Below are 19092 nucleotides of genomic sequence, written 5' to 3' on the forward strand. Positions count from 1 at the left end.
CAGCGATTGGGGTTGATGAGGAAGTGGAAATGACTTTTCCCAATTATTAAAAACCGTGTTTGCATCAATGTTCATGTGTCAGTATCCACTTTGTTTGTCACAAAAACATCTCTCAAAACTCATCTGCAGTCTGAGAACTAGCAGACTTAATACCGTTTATGAAACAGGGCTGCAGTTGAACCTGCTGAGCATGAAACCATTCCTTGTAACTTCATCAAGAAACTGTAGCATGTTTTAAAAATTTGGTTCATAAGAACCATTAAAGAAACTTAAATGACCTTCTCAGAGGTGTGCAAAGCTAGTAGACACAACAAAGCAGATATTTATGTTTAGCTGCTAAATATTAATGTATGGGGTATGAACTCACACACAATCATATTTTAGTTTTAAATGTCTGTACAGTATATTTCAGATATCTACTGACAACTAATGATTTGGCTTTAAGAATGTTTTGTCTGAATACTGGGAATTTGGAGAAAAAAAAAAATCATTTGTAACTGAAATATATCTGAAAACTTTCAAAGTGTCAGAGTATTTTCGGAATACATTGTGTAAACATGTATGTGGGTGCCTCTTCTCATGGAGGTCCCTAACTGTAGGTAACCTCAGCCTCGGGGTAAGGAAACAGATTGTATTTCTTTGGATATCTTTGATTTGCAGGACTCAGCACACTGTTCTTCATGGACGCCACAGTGTCTGAGAAACAAATGCCCTGAGGCACATTTGGCTGCTGGTTCCACTTTTGCCATTCCCTTAGTGCTTCTTATTGTTCTTGCAGAAAGTCAGATCAGAAGAATACTCATTCACTGCAGTGACCCACAGAGAGTAGATGAGTTTTGCTGACTTTCAGTATGACCAGAGATTGTAAACCAGTGGGACTTCTTGGGTCCTACCCTTTCTTTTTGTTTTACACAGTTTATTGTGAGCAGCAGAATCCAGCCAGAGACCAAGCAAAGTGTTAGGGCTCGGTCCTCACACGGAATAGGAGAGTAACTTACTTTTCAATGTAGATACAGTTATGGCGAATGAGAAATGAAATTCACTACATCATGTAAAACTTGAGAAATGAGGTTCCTCAGTTGAAAATAAAAAAGAAAAATAGTTTTTTGATAGCTAATATAGTTTTTGCAAAATTTGTACATTTTGACAACTACGTCAGAACTGCCTTAGATGCAAGCAAGGAAACTGTTCAAATTAGAAATGGAATAATTTAAAGCAAAATTTGACAGTTCTTTTTTGTCTGACAAGTTGCGGAAATGTTGGCTGAATATCTCGATGTGCCTCTCAGCTGTGCCTCTAAATTGACATCATCTATTCAAAATCTGTTTCAACTTGATGAATCGATTCACATACCAATGCAGATAAAAACATATATTACAATTCTGAAATGGATTTCAAAGAACCGAAATACTACAAACTCAAATCTGATTCACTACTTGTGGTGACTGGCAACAGTGTTGCCTGCTCATATCATGCAGGTTGAATAGGAGTAAACATTATGTCTTCAAATTTATGAAAACAGACTAGTGAACAAAATAAACAGAACATTTTTTGCCTTTTTAACTTGTAACATTATGGTTGTAACTCAAACATTCATAACACAAGAACACAGTGTACTTTGAAAAAAATACTAATGTTACAATAAACTAATTGGTAGATTCACATCAATGGAAGTGATCACATAATCACAAATCAAGACAGCTAAAAAATAATTAGCTTCAGGCTCAGAACAACAAATGAATTACAGAAGTGCAGATCCTTAAACAGAAAATGTGTATTTAATTACTCAGTGCCTTGACTCTATATGTATATCACACTGTGCATTATTTATTTATTTGTTTTTTCTGTTGCTTTTTCCAGGAAAATCTGCACAAATTAAGTAACTTTGCATAATATTGATTTATAACGTCACTGCCTCAGTCTCTCATTTACATACTTGAATCTGTACACCTCTCCTGGTGGAGTAAAAGCTCTTATCCAGCCGTGCAGGCAGAGCAAATGGCATAAAGGCTCTTTAAACTTGAATACATTCAAATTGCATCAGGATATGAAGCCTTGTCAAAGCATGTCAGCATTCTTTTAGTTTTAATCAGGATTTAAAACAGTGTTATGCAACCTCACTTGATTACCTTGGGTTATTCTGTGGTTTGAACTAAATTTATAGTCAAAACTTCATCGCAAATAAAATAAATCCACCCCAAAAAATATCTGAGTCACTCTTTTTAACTTTACATTTATTCATTTTGTGATGCTTTTCTCCAAAGGGGGGGTGAGTGCAGCAGGTTTGGATAGGTCCCGCTTTCTGGTAGGTCTGGGGTTCGAGTCCTGCTTGGGGTGACTTGTGATGGACTTGTGTCCCGTCCTGGGTGTGTCCCCTCCCCCTCCAGCCTTACGCCCTGTGCCTGTCTTTATATTATTATATTATTAAACCTAAGGTTCACACCTTATTTTGTTCAATGATTTTGATGGAAGCAATACAAGAAAGAATTTGTATGAGTACTGGTTTTCATCTAAACAAAATATGCCAATAATTACTTGCAAAACGAGGTTGACAAAATCCTCAGTGGCAAAAAAGTACACCTCCCTTGTCCTTCTTAATGCACTGTTTCTGCCACAAAGTCCTTCACTCTGGTTAATATGTTGCAGCATAAACTTTGCATTTTTTTTTTTATTTTATTTCATCTCCATATTGTTTGTAAAAAAGGAATTAATTTGTGCACACAGTCAGGGGCATGACAACCATAGCTTTTCTTTCACAAATATTTAAGAAACTTAAACTAATGTGATAACATTATTACTGAATACTTACTGCACCATCAGACTAACAACAGTTAAGAAAGTGTGCTTTATTTTTTATTTATAACCTAAGTAGCAGAACTTTCTAAATGTATCTTGTGTGATGATAAAAATAATCATAACCCATGAACTGGGTTCTGAGACTTCATCACAGTATTTATAAAAGCATACATGCTTTTATATGTGCCAAAAGCTTAAAGGCCCTAAGTGCCTGGTTCAGCAGGACCTGCTACTGGCATTTCTACAATGCTGAGACATGTATTTAGTGTGAACAGGTCCAGTGCCTGCATTAAAAGGCAGAATTAATGCAGTGCAATACACTGCCAACCTGAGCAATCATTGGCCTCCCATGACACAGTCAACAAATACACCCAAGGCTCCAGCATGCACAAGCCATACTAAATTAATATGAAGGCATGAGTGCCAGTTCAACAGTGCCACTAATATTTTATCAGAAGAACAATAATGTAAGAAAGCAAAATATTATCCATCTAACACAGATTGCATTAACTGCACAGTCCCTCATACATGTTTGCTTCAGAAACAAAGCACTAAATGACAATTGGGACATTGTATTATGTCCGCTCTTCTTGTAAATGCAGAGTTTGTGAGAATTATGTGTCTATAGACAAAACACATTGTCCCCCTCAGACCATGGGAATGAGGGTGGGGTGGTGCAGTCATTTAGGGAAAAGCTATCTAAATATCAGCAACAGTTTTCAGGATTCAGCCCTGTCCCTCTCTGAAGCAGCAGACTTGATATAAAATTATCCCTCTATTTTACAAATGAATAGTGGTGTTGATAAGAGGAAATTAGATTATTCAAGTTGGTTCATCTCATCTCTTTGCCATTCTTCTTTTCATTTTTTTTTTTCTTTATTCTATAAACATTTGAGGAAGCGGATGGAAATTAGAGCTTTGTCCCTTTCAGTGCCTAACCACCTTTCTTCAGATGAATCTGAAAAGAGGGTACACAGCAAGTAATGAGTTTCTTTCCACCGCCATTTTTTAAGCATTTGTCCTTTAGCTGGGAGGAATATTAGCAATCCAAGTATGGGCAAGTTTGACACTCTTACAATATTTAGGAGAGGCTGGTGGCGCATTCTGTGCATTTGCTAAGAAAGGAGCGAAAATTATAGATCACGTAGATCAGTTCTGACATTTTTTTTTTCTTTCATTCCGTGTCCTCACTTCCTTTCCCCACATATTGTCGGTGCAGGTATAGTTTCTTCAGTAAGAATTTTGAGAAATAAAGAACTGTATCAGTGATAGTCATAGATTTATTCAAAAAGCAGCTGTTTAAGAAAAAAAAAAAAAAAAAAAAACAGCTTCTCACCTCATGCCATTTTGAATCCTTCCCCTACAGTCAATCCCAGTTATCCATTTTACTGCACTTTACTATGATTAGGTTTGAAAGCAGAGTGTTCTTTTACTTTTTGTACATTCCAGCATTGAATCTAATTGCAAATGCCACATGTGTCTAGTCATACTAAGAGTGCTTTGTGGAGAGGAATTCTCAAAAAAGAATTTCCACTCTCTAAAATACCAAAATATGTAGAGTACATGATATAGATTCTGTATCCTGCATTTTTAAGAATTCATTTGGGTATTTTATTGTCTGTTTGTAGAAATGGTTTCAGTTCACGCCATTGATTCTAATAGGATTTGTATTGCTGAACCTCAGTTCATTCAAAATCCACACAGCTCTCTAGGAGCAAGCACAAGGTTTAGAGATTATGCAGAGCTATTCAGAAGATTTATTAAAAGTACAATAAAACTGACTGTAAAGCGCAGCTTCGAAATGCAAAGCACAGTTACAGGCAGGCAGATAAACAGTGCATTTGAAAACCACGGGGTCTCTGTTTGAGGAAAGTATCTAATTTTAATGAGCTACACACCCTCTTAATCTGTCGTAGTTTAATGCATTAAATACATTAATACATTTTTATGTGCTCTTGACACTTATGAGTAGGCTTGAGCAAACTAAAAAAGTGGAAGAAGAAAGCTGTTGTCATTGCAAGTGACCTGCCATATTTCGTACCTTCTTTGAACAGTACAAAGAGCCCAACACGCCATCCAGATCTCGATAAGAAGAAGCCCTGAACCAGTGGTCAGACAGCCTCCAATGAATATCAAGTGACAGAGCCCGACTCAGAGCTTTTATGGCCACCTTCTGCATTTAAACAGCCATTACTCTACAGGGTGCTCGGGAGAGGCGATGCCTTGGGATGTGGATGTGCAGGAACTGACCCTCACAAAAGCAAAAGAAGGCCTAGGTTACTTCGTGAATGCTTAATGCAGCATTGCTTTGTTATCCCTTGCTTTTGTTTTATTTCAAACTATTCAGCTTTCATGGGGAAATGAGATTTGTCCACAACCAGAAGTGGTGACTAGAATCCATAACCATCTACTTCAGGGTTTTATTTGCAGTTATTACAAGCCCGCAGCACTGAAGCCAGGAACTGATCATATCGTCCAGTTGGCATCAGTATTGCTTTTGGCTGTAAAGTATTAAGTGGCACAGACATGATAACAAATTGGATGTTCAAGACTGACAAAACATTTGCCAAACACGCTCAGCCCAGACATCGCAAGACTGATTTCAGAAATAGCAAGCTTCTTTTGATGATTTTATTATGGATCTTAAGTCATGCAGTGGTAAATGAATACTTTGAAATTGCTGTAGAAGTTATAAATTATGCACAAAATACCGCATTTGTTTTAAAGGACAACCGAAAAGAAAATAAATCAATGTTAACACTTGCCTTAGAAAAAAAGGAAGACAGTGATCAATTTTTCAATTATGTCTTGCAAAAGAGTGTTGATGCACAGGCAGAATTTCTCACACTACCAATATTTCTCTAAACTTCCAAAGGCACCAAAGAATCGAGGGGGAAAGAAAGAAAAAAAAAAAAAAAAAAAAAAACTTTCCACACATGGATTTACTGAGCTGTCATCTAGCCATAATCTGTTATTATGTCTTTGAAACTATGTGCGATTAATTTTTCTTTTAAATTAACTGTCTGGGCTGCTTTAGCAATGGAAGTTGTCACGGAGTCATAGTATAAATGGTTTATGTCATAACTTTTCTCAAGCCCCTATTCCCTGTAGCTCCAGTATGTAATTGAAAAGCCATCTCAGAATGAAATGAGAAAGCAAGTTGTTTTTGTTGTTTGTCAAAACGCAGGGCAATAGAAAAATCGTTTGCTGGAAATGTTAGCAGTTAGCTTGTTATCAGGTCAATGCACTGAAATTCTAGACATCTCCTGGTCTGAGAGAATGGCTTGATGGAGACTCTTCTGTAACGTGTGACATACGTCAGTGCTTGCCCTAGATGCAAGGTAAAGCTGAAAAGTGAGTGTCTCCATAGGTTTAAAACACGAAATGCAGGATTTTCAGTTAAAAATAAAATGATAATGCAACTAAACTGAAAGCCTATACGCAACTGCATAACGACAGCGTACACTGTAATTTCTTTAATGCTGTTACCAGGCACTCCGACTTCTGTGTTTCCTCGAACCTCCCTCTGTTCCCACCTCTCCACCACCACCCTCGGGTGCTGATTTGCTGTCGGGGTCGGGGCCCGTGATAAATGGTCCATCTGGCTGCCATTACTGCTGCATGCTGTTTAGATTCCGCCTGCAGCCGAGCGCAACACGCCACAGGAGCCCTAAAACCCATATCAGTCCCGAAGGGTATGCATCCCGTCCATTTACCGACTGGATTACAAGTACTGCAGAGGAGTTTTCACGATAAAAACACACAGTAATGCTCAAAGCGCCACTTCATTACTTTTATATCACACTACTGTTTATGAGAACGCTATTATTTAATGTATCCTCTCAATTGCTTTTTCCTGGTTTAGCAGTTTACTTAAAGAACTGAAAATTACCTGTTAAGCAACAGAACATTTCGCTGGAAACATTTTTTTTTTCCAAATAACTTTTTTTTTTTATTGCTTAAAAAAACAATAAACACTGTTAAAAACCAATAACAGCCTCTGGTTGCTTGATGGTCCCACTCATAACAGGTCCAAAATTGAAAATCTATAGATTCATAGTTTTACCTCTGACATGATGATTTAACAATTGTGCCTGTATCCAGATATCTTAATCTGCTGCTGAAAGCATGTTTGCATATTTGCAGGAACAAGGGGTGGTGTTCTGGTTAGTACATCTGCCTTTGGAACCAGCCGTTACAAGTTCAAATCTTCTCTGTAGCAGTAATACTCTTCAATACAGTACCTATCTTACACTGCTCTAGTGAAACTACCTGGCTGTCTAAATGGGTAAATAATAGCAAAGCTGCTTCATAAAAAAAATTAGATGTGTAGTATATGTGGCTTTTAATTGTATGACACCTTAGAGAAAAGTGCCAGCTTTCAATCAATGGAAAATTTAGATATAAATTCATGTAATGTGTTACAGCATGACAGGCACAACAGCTGTAACTCCACATATGACCTGATGTTATTAGAAAGGAAGGTTTTTATGACAGCAGCTGCCAGATCTGCCCCTTATATACAGTAGTATACAGAATATACTTATATATACTGAGCCTTAATGTAAAGAAATAGAGGGGCAAATGGGAACAGATTTCTGGGGTAACAAACAAAACAAAAGCAGCTATTACATGACAAGGCTGTTTCTGTTTGCTCTCCAGGGGGTCTTAGAAGCTGACAAGGAGGGCCATGGGAGGCTAGTTTCTCTGAGATGGTTTGGGGTCTTGCTTTCAACACCCACCTACGTGGCAAGTTAATGAATGCTCTCAGGATCTACGAAGGGGGAGAATGGTCCTTGGGGAAGCTGCAGGCATCGCTGAGCCCTACGTCATCTCTTTTGCATTACTGCAGTGTATCTGTTCTGCCACATTACTTCCGCTTTAAACGCTAAACTGATTCAATTAATAAAGGAGACTGGCAATTCCATTTAATACTTACTACTGGCATCCTTAAAAACAAATTAGAAATTAAAAAAGACTTTTCTTCAATCCAATATCCTTGAAACACCCTTGCTCAACATGTTTATACTGCATTTATAATGATTGAGGGCTTGCAAAGCGATAAAATGTTTACAATGGGAAAGCATCATTTTGAACTGTATTCAAGCAAATAACTGCCATCTCACCAGAATTTATGCAGTAGAACAGTAAACACATATTATACACTTACCAAGAACTTTACTAGAAACACTATACTAATACTGGGTAGGGCTTCCCTTTGCTCTTTAAACAGTCTCAATTCTTCGTGCCATGGATTCTGCAAGATATGGGAAACATTCCTTTGATATTCTGGTCGATGTTGACATGATTGCATCACGCAATTTCTGCAAATCTGTCAGCTGCACATTCATGCTGCGAATGTCCCGTTCTACAACACCCCAAAGGTGTTATACTGGATTCAGATTTGACTGGAAGTCCACTGAAGAACACTGAACTCATTGTGACGTTCATGAAACCAGTCTGAGACGACATTTGCTTTGTGGCAAGGTGCATTATCATGCTGGAAGCAGCCACTAAATGATGGGTAAATTGTGGCCATAAAAGGATGCACATGGTCAGCAGGAATACTCTGATAGGCAGTGGCATTCAAGCAATAATTGATTAGTATTAACAGGCCTACATTGTGCCAAGAAAACATTCCCCACACCATTACGCCACCACCACCAGCCTGGACTGTTGACACAAGGCAGGTTGGGTGGATAGATTTCTGTTGTTGATGCCAAATTCTCACCCTAACATCTGTGTGCCTCAGGAGAAATTGAGATTCATCAGACTAGGCCATGTTTTACTGAGATCACGTTTTACTGAGTGCCCATTTTTTCCCCATTCTGGTGTTTGATGTGAACATTAACTAAAGTTCCTGACCTGTACCTGCATGATTTTATTCATTGCGCTGCTGCCACGTAATTGGCTGATTAGATAATTGCATGAATAAGCAGGTGTACATGTCTTCCTAATAAAGTGCTCCATGAGTGTATATCTGCCAAAAAATCAAACAAGTCTACATCTCAAAAGCTGTAATTTGTATATATTGAAGAGATTTCTCATTCTGCTCTTCTTTCCGCTTGTTTACTTTACTTGGCCATGTTTAACCTTGTAGTTCTCTTCCACCATGCCTGCCAGTTCTCTGTCAGCAGAAGTGAAATAGAAATGGATAACTCAAGGATTCCCCTCCTGCTTTTGATCGAGGCCTAACCTTTAGTTACAGTGGTTGTGTATTCTTTTCTTTGAACTGGTAAAGGAAGGCACCTAGATACAGGGCTAGCCTGAATTCTTCATTTTTGCCTGATAAAGAGAATGAAATGAAAAAGGTGGTATGGAATTGCATAGCATCTTGTAATTCTTGGCTGAATAGCCTGCAACAGCACAATTACACTCCGTGGTTAGTCCTAGGACTTGATACCAAAAACCAGCGCACAACAGCATTTTTGACCTCTACAAAAGACACCTTGCATCTCCAGGGTTATCTCCTACATACACAGATACATGCCTTTGGACAAAATTGGACAAGAAGTAAGTTTCTATGAGATGTATGTAGCTTTGGAGAAAAGCGTCAGCTAAATGAATAAATGTAATGTGCAGACTAACTTTTGTATGCATATTTCCAGGAAGTTTGATAGTCCTGTGGTGCACATCACTGAAACCCTACACAGAAAAGATGTTAACATGAAAGGTTATATGATACATAGCATAGTGCATTAGGGACACCATGGTATCATCCTTTAATTTGGTTGTTTCTAAATCCATTTTTTTCAAGGCCTACTGCATGGTTAGGTTTGGCTCTTTAGGAAGGGAATTAACAGGCATTTTGGTGCTGTTGCTTTTGAATATAGTGGTTTTTTTTTTCTAATAAATATGATTCACTACTACACACCCACCTTGAGAACCGCTTGTCCCACACGGGGAATCAGAGCCTACCCCGTAACACAGGGCGTAAGGCCGGAGTGGGAGGGGACACACCCAGGACAGGATGCCAATCCACCGCAAGGCACCCCAAGCAGGACTTGAACCTCAGACCCCTAAGAGAGCAGGACCATGGTCCAACCCACTGCGCCACCGCACCCCCTTAAATGATTCACTACCATGAACTGAAATTATAAAATAAAAACAGTAATGGATAGACATTTAAACACAAACTAATTGGTTTCACCATGTTTTCTAAGCAAATCATGACATGTTTACAAAAGCTTGTACATCTGTGTATCACTTCATACTTGATGAAGCAATTGCAACATTTCCATCCGAGAAATCTTCTTTAGATTATCCTTCATTCCACCCTGACCAAAGGAAATATTCTAAGACTGTGTTTTGGTTCATTTAAATTGTGTGTCTAACTGCAAGTGTTCTACAGTATTTACATTTAATCATTTAGTAGAAGCTTTCTCCAAAGTGACATCCATCTCAGCGAAAATACAATTTGTGCATTACATTAGGGGAAAGGGACATAGCTGCAGACATGTGATTCTTAAGTAAACCTAGTTTGTTTCTTTCCGCTTGATGCACCAATGTTCATCGCTCCAGTAGGTGCATAAAATGCAGGATAGATGAATCCTGATAACACACCACATTGGAATTGTACATATTTATTCCCAAGAAAATTCTTATTCTGACTGTAATTCTAAATCTCCTATTTAAAGGAGGCATTTCCATTGCTTCAAATCCTTCTGACCTTATGTTTATTAACCAGCTAACATGTCTGGCAAACTAAACTCAGGAAAGGCCTTTATTCAGACAAATATTTTTAGGAGTTGAGCTGACATCAGTAGATTCAGAAATATTATTTATAGGAACTTGGACTGCAACCAAAAGTCAAACAGTTTTGTATCTTTTAGATAGGTGCAAAGGAACCAGCTGTACACATCAAAAGGAAATACTGTACTATTAAACTGTAAGCAGTGGAAGTCAATTGGTGTGCAAGTCTCTCCGAAGAAATTAAGGAGAAAATAAAGAAAAATCTGGAAAAAGCTTCTGAAGCAACAACAATGCCACAGACACCCAAATGATATGGTCAGTAAAAAAACCAGGCAGCAGTGTGCTTCTGTTTTATCTGACACACTCTGTACCCCCTCCAGGGAATCACAAAGTGCCTGGGTGTCTCGTAACAATTCTGAATTCCAATATTACTACATACCTTTATTTTATTTTGTTTATACATAGAGCTCAAACTAAGCACCAGGTATGGAAGACCACCCACCCCTGCTGCCACTTAAAGAGCACTACTAGCAGAGAATGTGGTGGCAAGACAAAGCAGAAGGGCTTCCTTTGCTGGTAGACTGAGCTACGGGGATTGAAGGGACCAACAAAGAATTTCAACTGAAGAAGTGAGGGTAAAGGAGAAGGGAGGCCAGCACTGTAACCAGGAGGTTCAGAAACCCAGTGACATTTTGAGACACTGCCCACAAGGGCAGAGTTGGCTAAAGCTCTTGACCTGCCCATAATTACACATAACACTGGCCACCTGACACATTAAAAATTAAACCGTATTGAAGTTTCAGGTTTATAAATATACTGCGGGAAAAAAAAGAAAAGAAAAACCTATTGACCTGTGGGGGGTCCTTAACACTCTACCTTTTATTAAGTACATGTGCGTTTATAGCATTTTACATGGGTGCCATATAACCTTAAGTCCTCTTAAGACTTCAACTACTTGTATGAAACCTGACTTGGTTTTTAATCACATTAGTTTGTGTAATGGGGTTATTTCAATGGAAATGAATGAGTAAAATATGTGGGAAGAAGTGATAATTTTCTTTAAAATAATAATATGCTAACCAGTGTGTGTTGACACTCAAAAAATAAACATTCAGAAATCATCTTGCTGTAGCTGACCTTCTTGCTCCATAGTCTTTGCTATAGAATGTCACTTATGTCAAACATATTTTCATAAGTGTAGTAATTTGAAAAACAGAAAAATTTTTTAGTAGAAACATTTATCCTGTTGATTGATTTATCTTAAGCTGCACTTCCTTAAATAAAAGGAGTACGTAAAGGGAAGAATTATTGATCCTTTGTTGGCTGTGGTTCATGAGTAAAAGTTACTGTGGAATTATGAGCAAAATGAGTTACAAAGAGACTTCCGATCCAAAGAGTGTTTGTAAGATTAAGAGCCCATATACAAAAAATACTAAACAGATACAAAAGATGGAATGGAACTTTGTAATTCAGGCAGCATTAAGGTGCTATGAAAAATGAAAACAGCACATAACTGTCATTAATTTATTTTGCTCTTAGTTATTTCAGGGTTAGAACTGACAATGAGTACTTGTAAGCAATGACAATGACTACGGAAAATGTTAGACATGTTGGACTATCATGTATGTCTATGAAACTGCATCATCATTGCATAATAAAGAAACAAGCAAAACTACACTTTTAGTAAATGCAATTATGATCATCACCTTTCTTCTCCTCCGCAGTGCTTATTGATGTTCCTGTAAATTATCGGGTGAGATGATGTACACCCAGCTGTCTTAAGTAACTTCTGCAAGGACATATGTTACCTGAGTGGCACAAAGTAAATTGCTGAGACCACCTGTCATTTTGCATCTTTAAACACTGGAGAAATAAAAATGTGTCTGGATTATAACCAATTGACTGTACTAACAGAATCATGAATGTAATGCAGTAATATAAAAGGGAGTAAAAGAATTATAGTGCACTCATATGTTGAAATCCATTACAATCCTGTGAATGACAAATGCTTAAGTTACAAAAACATTTAAAAAGTTTTAATTTGCAGTATTTAACTAATATTCATAAACATCACTGGCAAGTAAACCATAGTCATTCAAATCTCCCATGAAAGTGTTCATTGTATTTTTTCTATCACTCATATTCTGAAGCTAAGGCACCACTCTTGTGTTTGTCTTCTTTAAAGCACTGTCAGGGAAGTGATGTTATTTATAATCATCTGAGGTTTATAAAGTAGGATCAATACAGTATCTGCTTATCAGATAAACTCAAAATTATAATCTCAAGCTGCAAACTGTAAATAAGGAGTTCGCCACTTTTAAGGTATACAACATGCATGCCTATCTTCTCCTAAAAAGTCAATATTTAGTACCCTGTATATTCTACAATTTTTAAAAATTTAAATGGATTTTGAAGAAAAAATGTCAATGAGAATGAATGAATGCACCTCGTAATTAATTAAATTTTAAATGTATTTACCATAATTACAGTGAAAGTGTAGGAAGAAGTACTCAGCTAATAATCTGCCTGCCTCACAGGCACATAAAAAGTGAAAGAAAGTAACCTTAACATTTTCTTATCTTATTTACTGTGATAATACATCAGATGCAGCATATTTAGGTTTACTAGTTGTCTGTGCTGCCTGTGAAATGGGTAAGACAGGGAAAAAGGTGCACTAATTATCCTTAGCATATGTTCAATTTTGACATTAGTCCATACATGTAATATGGTCATCTTCATTTTTAACAGTTAAAACATTCAGTTTACCATTTCTGTAATATTGTTTCTTTTTAGGGGGAGCGTGGTGGTGCAGTGGGTTAGACCACAGTCCTGCTCTCCGGTAGGCCTGGGGTTCAAGTCCTGCTTGGGGTGCCTTGCGGCGGACTGGTGTCCCGTCCTGGGTGTGTCCCCTCCCCCTCTGGCCATACGCCCTGTATTGCCGGGTAGGCTCCGGTTCCCTGCGACCCCGTATGGGACAAGCAGGTGTGTGTGTGTGTGTGTGTGTGTGTGTGTGTGTGTGTGTGTGTGTGTGTGTGTGTTTTTTTCTTTTTATTAAAAATCTATTGGGCCAAGGATACCTCCCTGAGTATAACTTTATTTCTTGTAACATAACTATCATTACTGATTTTCAACATTCAGTTCATTTCATATCTCTTTACAGGACAATAGAAAAACTGTGTACTCTGTATTTGAAACAACATCCAGAAGATGATAATAAAGCTCACTGGCACGACCTGTGCCTCCTTTGCACTTAACTACACAAGAGGACCAATATCAAAACCTACTGAGTTCTCAAAAAATAGGTATAGTTTAAAGTTGTATACTATAAATAACACAACCAACCCCCTGCTGTTTACCAGTATTTACCACTGTGACCCACTTCTGAAATTTGTGTGGTGCTATGAGGCAGTTTTACTTAAATTAAACCCCCCTAATTTGATCAATCTTCACCTCAGAGTGAAGCAGTCTATTAATAACCCTTCTAATTGCTTCTTTCATCTCCTACCGCAATCCAGCAATGGCAATGAGATTCTGTACACAGGAATGCTAAAAGGAACATGAAAACCTTGAATAACACATCAAATATTTGAGAAAAATTTTTACGACATGAAATCTGCTTTTCTTTATTTGAAGGTCGTCTGCCTAATTGACAAGATTCAAATTTGAAATAATCCCATTGTGCACAAAATTCTTCGTTTTATAATGTTGTCCTTAGCATTCCACCAATGACCTTGCCAGAGCTTTTTTTTTTTCTTGAGACAAAAACATTGACAAGTATTGCATGATATCTGTGTAGTCATCAGAAAGTTATCTGCACAAACAAAGATGCCATAATCTCTATTTAACCTTTATTTTGAAAGCAACATTTTATCAGTATAGTAATGGGGTGAAACATAAGCTTTTAAAACTTACTAAAATGCAGTTCAATGAGAACGTCGATGGTGCATTAACACTGTCTTGCCTTGAAAGGCACAATTACGCAACTGTGAATACCATTACACAAACTGTCATTATGACTGTTCCATGAAATTATGCAGAGGAACACTATCAGTAGAAATACAACCTACAATCTAGAACACACACACAGACGCACACTGTATTTAGTACCTACAGTATATACCTACCCTTACATGTCACAGACATGAAACTGTTAAACCTAAATGAGCATAGATCCCTCAGCATGTGCCTCTTTTCAAGCAACTGATTTATGGTCTGAGCATGTCTGTTCAATTTGCATCCAGTGTACAAGTGCAGCATCACTGAACAGTGAAGGACATTCTGAGCAGTCTTCATTTACTTTGTCTCATAGTCCAGGAAAAAAAAAAAAAAAAAAAACCCAAAAAACGACTCAGACAGTTCAGGGGCTTGGGGGTCGAAGGTTCCAAATTATCCAAAATGAAAATTACACTGAATTGTAGTCACTAGACCCAAGTGTAGCAGATGATGTGTACAGATGTGCGCAACACACTTGTTCATGGAAGAGCAACAGCACCCCCTATTGGAACTGAGCATCCCTGGGCAAGGGGGTGTATCTTTGACTCAAGTGTATGGTTATGCATATGGATCGTATGTGTCAAGGAAGGACAAACCTTATATTTTTCCATGCAGACGCAGAACTGGGTACAGCTTATGTGTGCAGGCGCAGATGCAGTGGGGACTGTGTGTCAGAGTGTGCAGCTGCATCACTTTATGGTACAAGCGTGTAGTCATTTAAAAACAGCAGAATAACTGGGTACTCGACGAAGAAAACCCGTCAGGCGTCGTTTCCTCGGTGAATCACGTATGGAATTACACAACATTATCCTAAATTTAGCAACTATCGAATACCTGGCAGTCCAACGTCAAAAGTACATGTTTAGCGTCGAAAATTTGAGCTTAACATAACGCGCACTGCTGGCCTGCTGCGGCTTCACAAGAACTGCAGTGCCACTGCCAGTCAGTGGCCTCAGTGGTATTTCAAAACAAACCACTAAAATAAAAACTTATCGCTTTTTTTTTTAGCCCTGATTCCGAGTTTCGGTGGGTTCTGCTGTTTCAACACATACATCATATCTGCTTTTAATGTACGACGTGACTAAAAGCGGTTACGCGGTGACCGATAATTAGTGTGAAACTGTCGCCTCAACCTGTTGTCGCGAGCACAGCCACAAGCGGCAGCTCGAGCGTTTCGCTTGTGCGCGCGCGCGCGCGCGCGGGCTCGTGCCGCCACTTCTCGAGCTCCGGTGAAAAAAAACGCACAGCAAGAATCGGGCGGCTGTTTTTGCCATGTTCTGTGTTCACGAATCGAATGTCTGACATTGAAACCCACTTTGCCACTCATATGAAGCTTTTTTGAAAGAAATTTCATACAGTGCTGCAATATTCCTTATTTCAGCCGTATTACGTGCCGTTGCGGATATAAAGAAGTGCGGGTGTTGGACAGCCTACAGACACAGAAGTACAGAGGTACGTTCTTAGCATTCGAAAGATCCAAGTGATTCGGGGGGGGGGACATATTAATCGAACAGAATTAATCAGGTTTTAATTATACCACCGGGTTTATTCTGCGTCACATATTATACAACTACATCTTGGATCTTCTCCGCTTACCGTAATTTACCAAGATTAGGTTTGAGTAATTAAAATAGCCACATTCAACATCTCTATCTGTTACAGCATCCATTCGTGGTAAAATAATAAAACATTTCTTTTTGTTCAAATATTCACATCCGAAAATGCGAGATGACAGACACTTTGCAAATGTGAGATCAAGTCAACTGCCCTGCAATAAATGATAAACACCCTTGGATGTCCGTATGCATTGAAACGACATGGTCCTAACGGACATAATAATGAAATGACTGGATAAAGTGTCAGATCAGTAAACTGATATCAGGATGTTTTGTAGTTAAAATAAATTAAAAAAAACAGCGAAACATAGATCATGTGAATCAAATATTAATTTTCCCTGAAAACAGAAACAAGAAGTGCCAGTTTCAGATCACACGGTTGCTCGCGACCCCCCCCTCCCCATCTCCTATGAAACACATATTTCTTGCAAACACATGTTATACATAAGCCTTGATAAGGTGTTTCAGAAAGCACTTACCTTGACAGAGGCGCGTTCACCTAAGGGCTCCGGTGGGGTCCCATGCGCCTGCACCAGCTGGCCCCACTTGTCCACACGCGGAGACGCGCATCACTCACAGTCCGCGCACGGGCTGCTCTGCGCGCTCACAGTCACACGCAGCCGCACGCGCGGAGAGATGCGAACCGGGGGAGGAGGAAGGCAGAGTAAGTGTGACTAGAACTGTATCCCACCCGAAAAGGTCCGAGCCGCTGTCCCTCCTCAGTGGAGCGGCGCGACGCCCGTTCGCGATGCAGCCCAAGCCTTGTGCGGGAGCGCGTCTCCCCTGCCCGTTAGACTGCCATGTGGAGGCGCAAAGCCACTTTGCGCGTCCCCGGCTGCCGCTCAGCGAGAGCCCGCACAGATCGAACAGGGTTCGAGACCTCTCAACCAATGAGAACTGGCACCCCACAGATCCCACTGTCCCGCAGATCCTTGGGAAACACCTTGAAGGGGCTGTGCAGCATCTTCTTCTTGTATGCAAAACAATGAATGGATTTGCATGGTAATTAGACGTTAATTATATTAGTGATGTTGAACTTTGAACATAAGTACAAACAGCTTTGGGGGGGGGGGGGGGGGGGTGTGCGTGTAAACACGTGTGTGCGCGCGCGCCCGAGTGTTGCGTGTAGGTGCGTGCGCGTGTACTTTTCTGTAGGGGGAATCAGTTACACATGTCTTTACACGAATATTAGTAAACACTGAAATTACGTCTTCTTGGATGCCGCAACCCGAGAGAGAGAAAAAAATAGTTAAACAATAAGTAAAACAACGAGTAAACATATTTTAGTACAATTTCAGTGAATTTTGAAATGTATTCGGCCAATGGACAGAATGTGCATTTCTACTCCAGACTGCGCGTGTATATTATTTGTTTGTTTGTATGTTTGTTTGTTTGTTTTTCGCTATGCCCAGTCATTTTTGATATCATTTCTGTAACAGAAACCAGAACAAACAAAATAAAAGGAAGATAATTAAATAAAAATAAATTAATTATTCAGCTAAATTAAAAAAAAAAACTATCATGACCTACTTAGTCATTCTGTGTGTGTGTGTGTGTGTGTGTGTGTGTGTAGAAAAATTTTAATTTTGCTGACACCTTTCTCCATATCTTTTAGCATTAATGAAAACTAAGGGATGCAAAATACACATAAGTGTTCTAACCATACTTACATACAGGGGCAACATTTTAGGCAGAGGCCTACAGGTTTTAAGACAATGGGTCTCTGATTGCTGTCCCCAAAGTAAGTATATCACAAATGGTGAAACCTGCATCTTCATAGCTATTACATATACTGATTATTCTTTTACCTTAGCTCTACCATGTATTATTTATGTAACTATTTGGGTATTAAGTCAACTTACACAGTATTGCAAGTATAGACAGATATTAACGAAAATGTGCCTTACGCCCTGTGTTACCGGGTTGGCTCCGGTTCCCCGCGACCCTGTATGGGACAAGCGGTTCTGAAACTGTGTGTATTGTGTCCCTCTACGTTTGTGGTAAGTATAGAAATACAAAGAAAATAACCTATTCTTTACTTTGACCATTCACCAAGAAAGGGAAATATTTTCATCTCACAAGTTTTGGCATAAATTACATGAAATATGTATTCTGTTCTTAGACATTATCATGGGACCATTAAACAAAGATGATGTTTGTACAGTATTTACTTTTGGATGAAGCCTCCAGGGAACTGACTGACCCTTAAATGCAATCCACCAAAATGCATCTCAGTACATCTGCTGCTCATTGTCAGAGTATGCAAAGTTGGCAATTGCTTTGGCCTATTTATCTGATCTCTTCAATTAAGCTGACGAGTTCAAATATCACATGGATCTCTAAAATAAATATATAATACTTTGAACTGTTACAGCATTTGCCTTGAAAGGAGAAGCTTTAGATAAATTTCCCAGAATATCAAGGGTCACATGACAATAATTTAACTTTAATGCATTTGATTCAGCAGTACCTTAGTTAATCCTCGGCAGATGACAGAAACACTGTGAAGACCATCACCTGACATATGAATACATTTATTCAATAAAGAAGTGCATGTTTACTAATGAATCAGAGGCAGTCATCAAAAAACATGAAACAATAAATAAATAAATAAATAAATAAAGCTCTGCTCACTCTGTTATGAGACTAAAAACAAACTAGTCACAAATTAGGGTAGCACTAGTCACAGTGGGTAGCACTGGTGCCTCACAGTGCCTGAGCCTCCTCATCATAGTACCAAGTGTGTACGTTATGCATTATAATCCAAAGATATCCATGGCAGAAGGCAATTTTAAGCCACGTCAAGAACGTGGAAAACACCAGTGGTTGCTTCGACTCCACGATATTAGTCATATCTACCTTTAGCACAGCATGTGTTGTTTAGGTATAGCATATACAGTACCGTATTTAGTCTGTCACTGCAAAGCACGTTTTGCATAAACACAGCTAAAGAACCCGTTTAAAATGTTATTGAGCTGATGCAAAATGCATACGT

General features: G+C 38.8%; 1 protein-coding gene across 1 annotated transcript in view; it reads right to left on the reverse strand.

Moving 5' to 3' along the window:
• LOC108926185 (cadherin-11-like) overlaps positions 1 to 16939 on the reverse strand; it is a 37898-nt gene extending 20959 nt beyond the window's left edge. Inside the window, exon 1 of the mRNA XM_018738748.2 lies at positions 16577 to 16939. The gene's annotated coding sequence lies outside the window, so the exon portion shown is untranslated. The remainder of the gene's footprint in view (positions 1 to 16576) is intronic.
• Positions 16940 to 19092: the final 2153 nt, after the last annotated feature.

The sequence above is a fragment of the Scleropages formosus genome, chromosome 7, assembly GCF_900964775.1.
Source record: "Scleropages formosus chromosome 7, fSclFor1.1, whole genome shotgun sequence".
Classification (NCBI taxonomy): Eukaryota; Metazoa; Chordata; class Actinopteri; order Osteoglossiformes; family Osteoglossidae; genus Scleropages; species Scleropages formosus.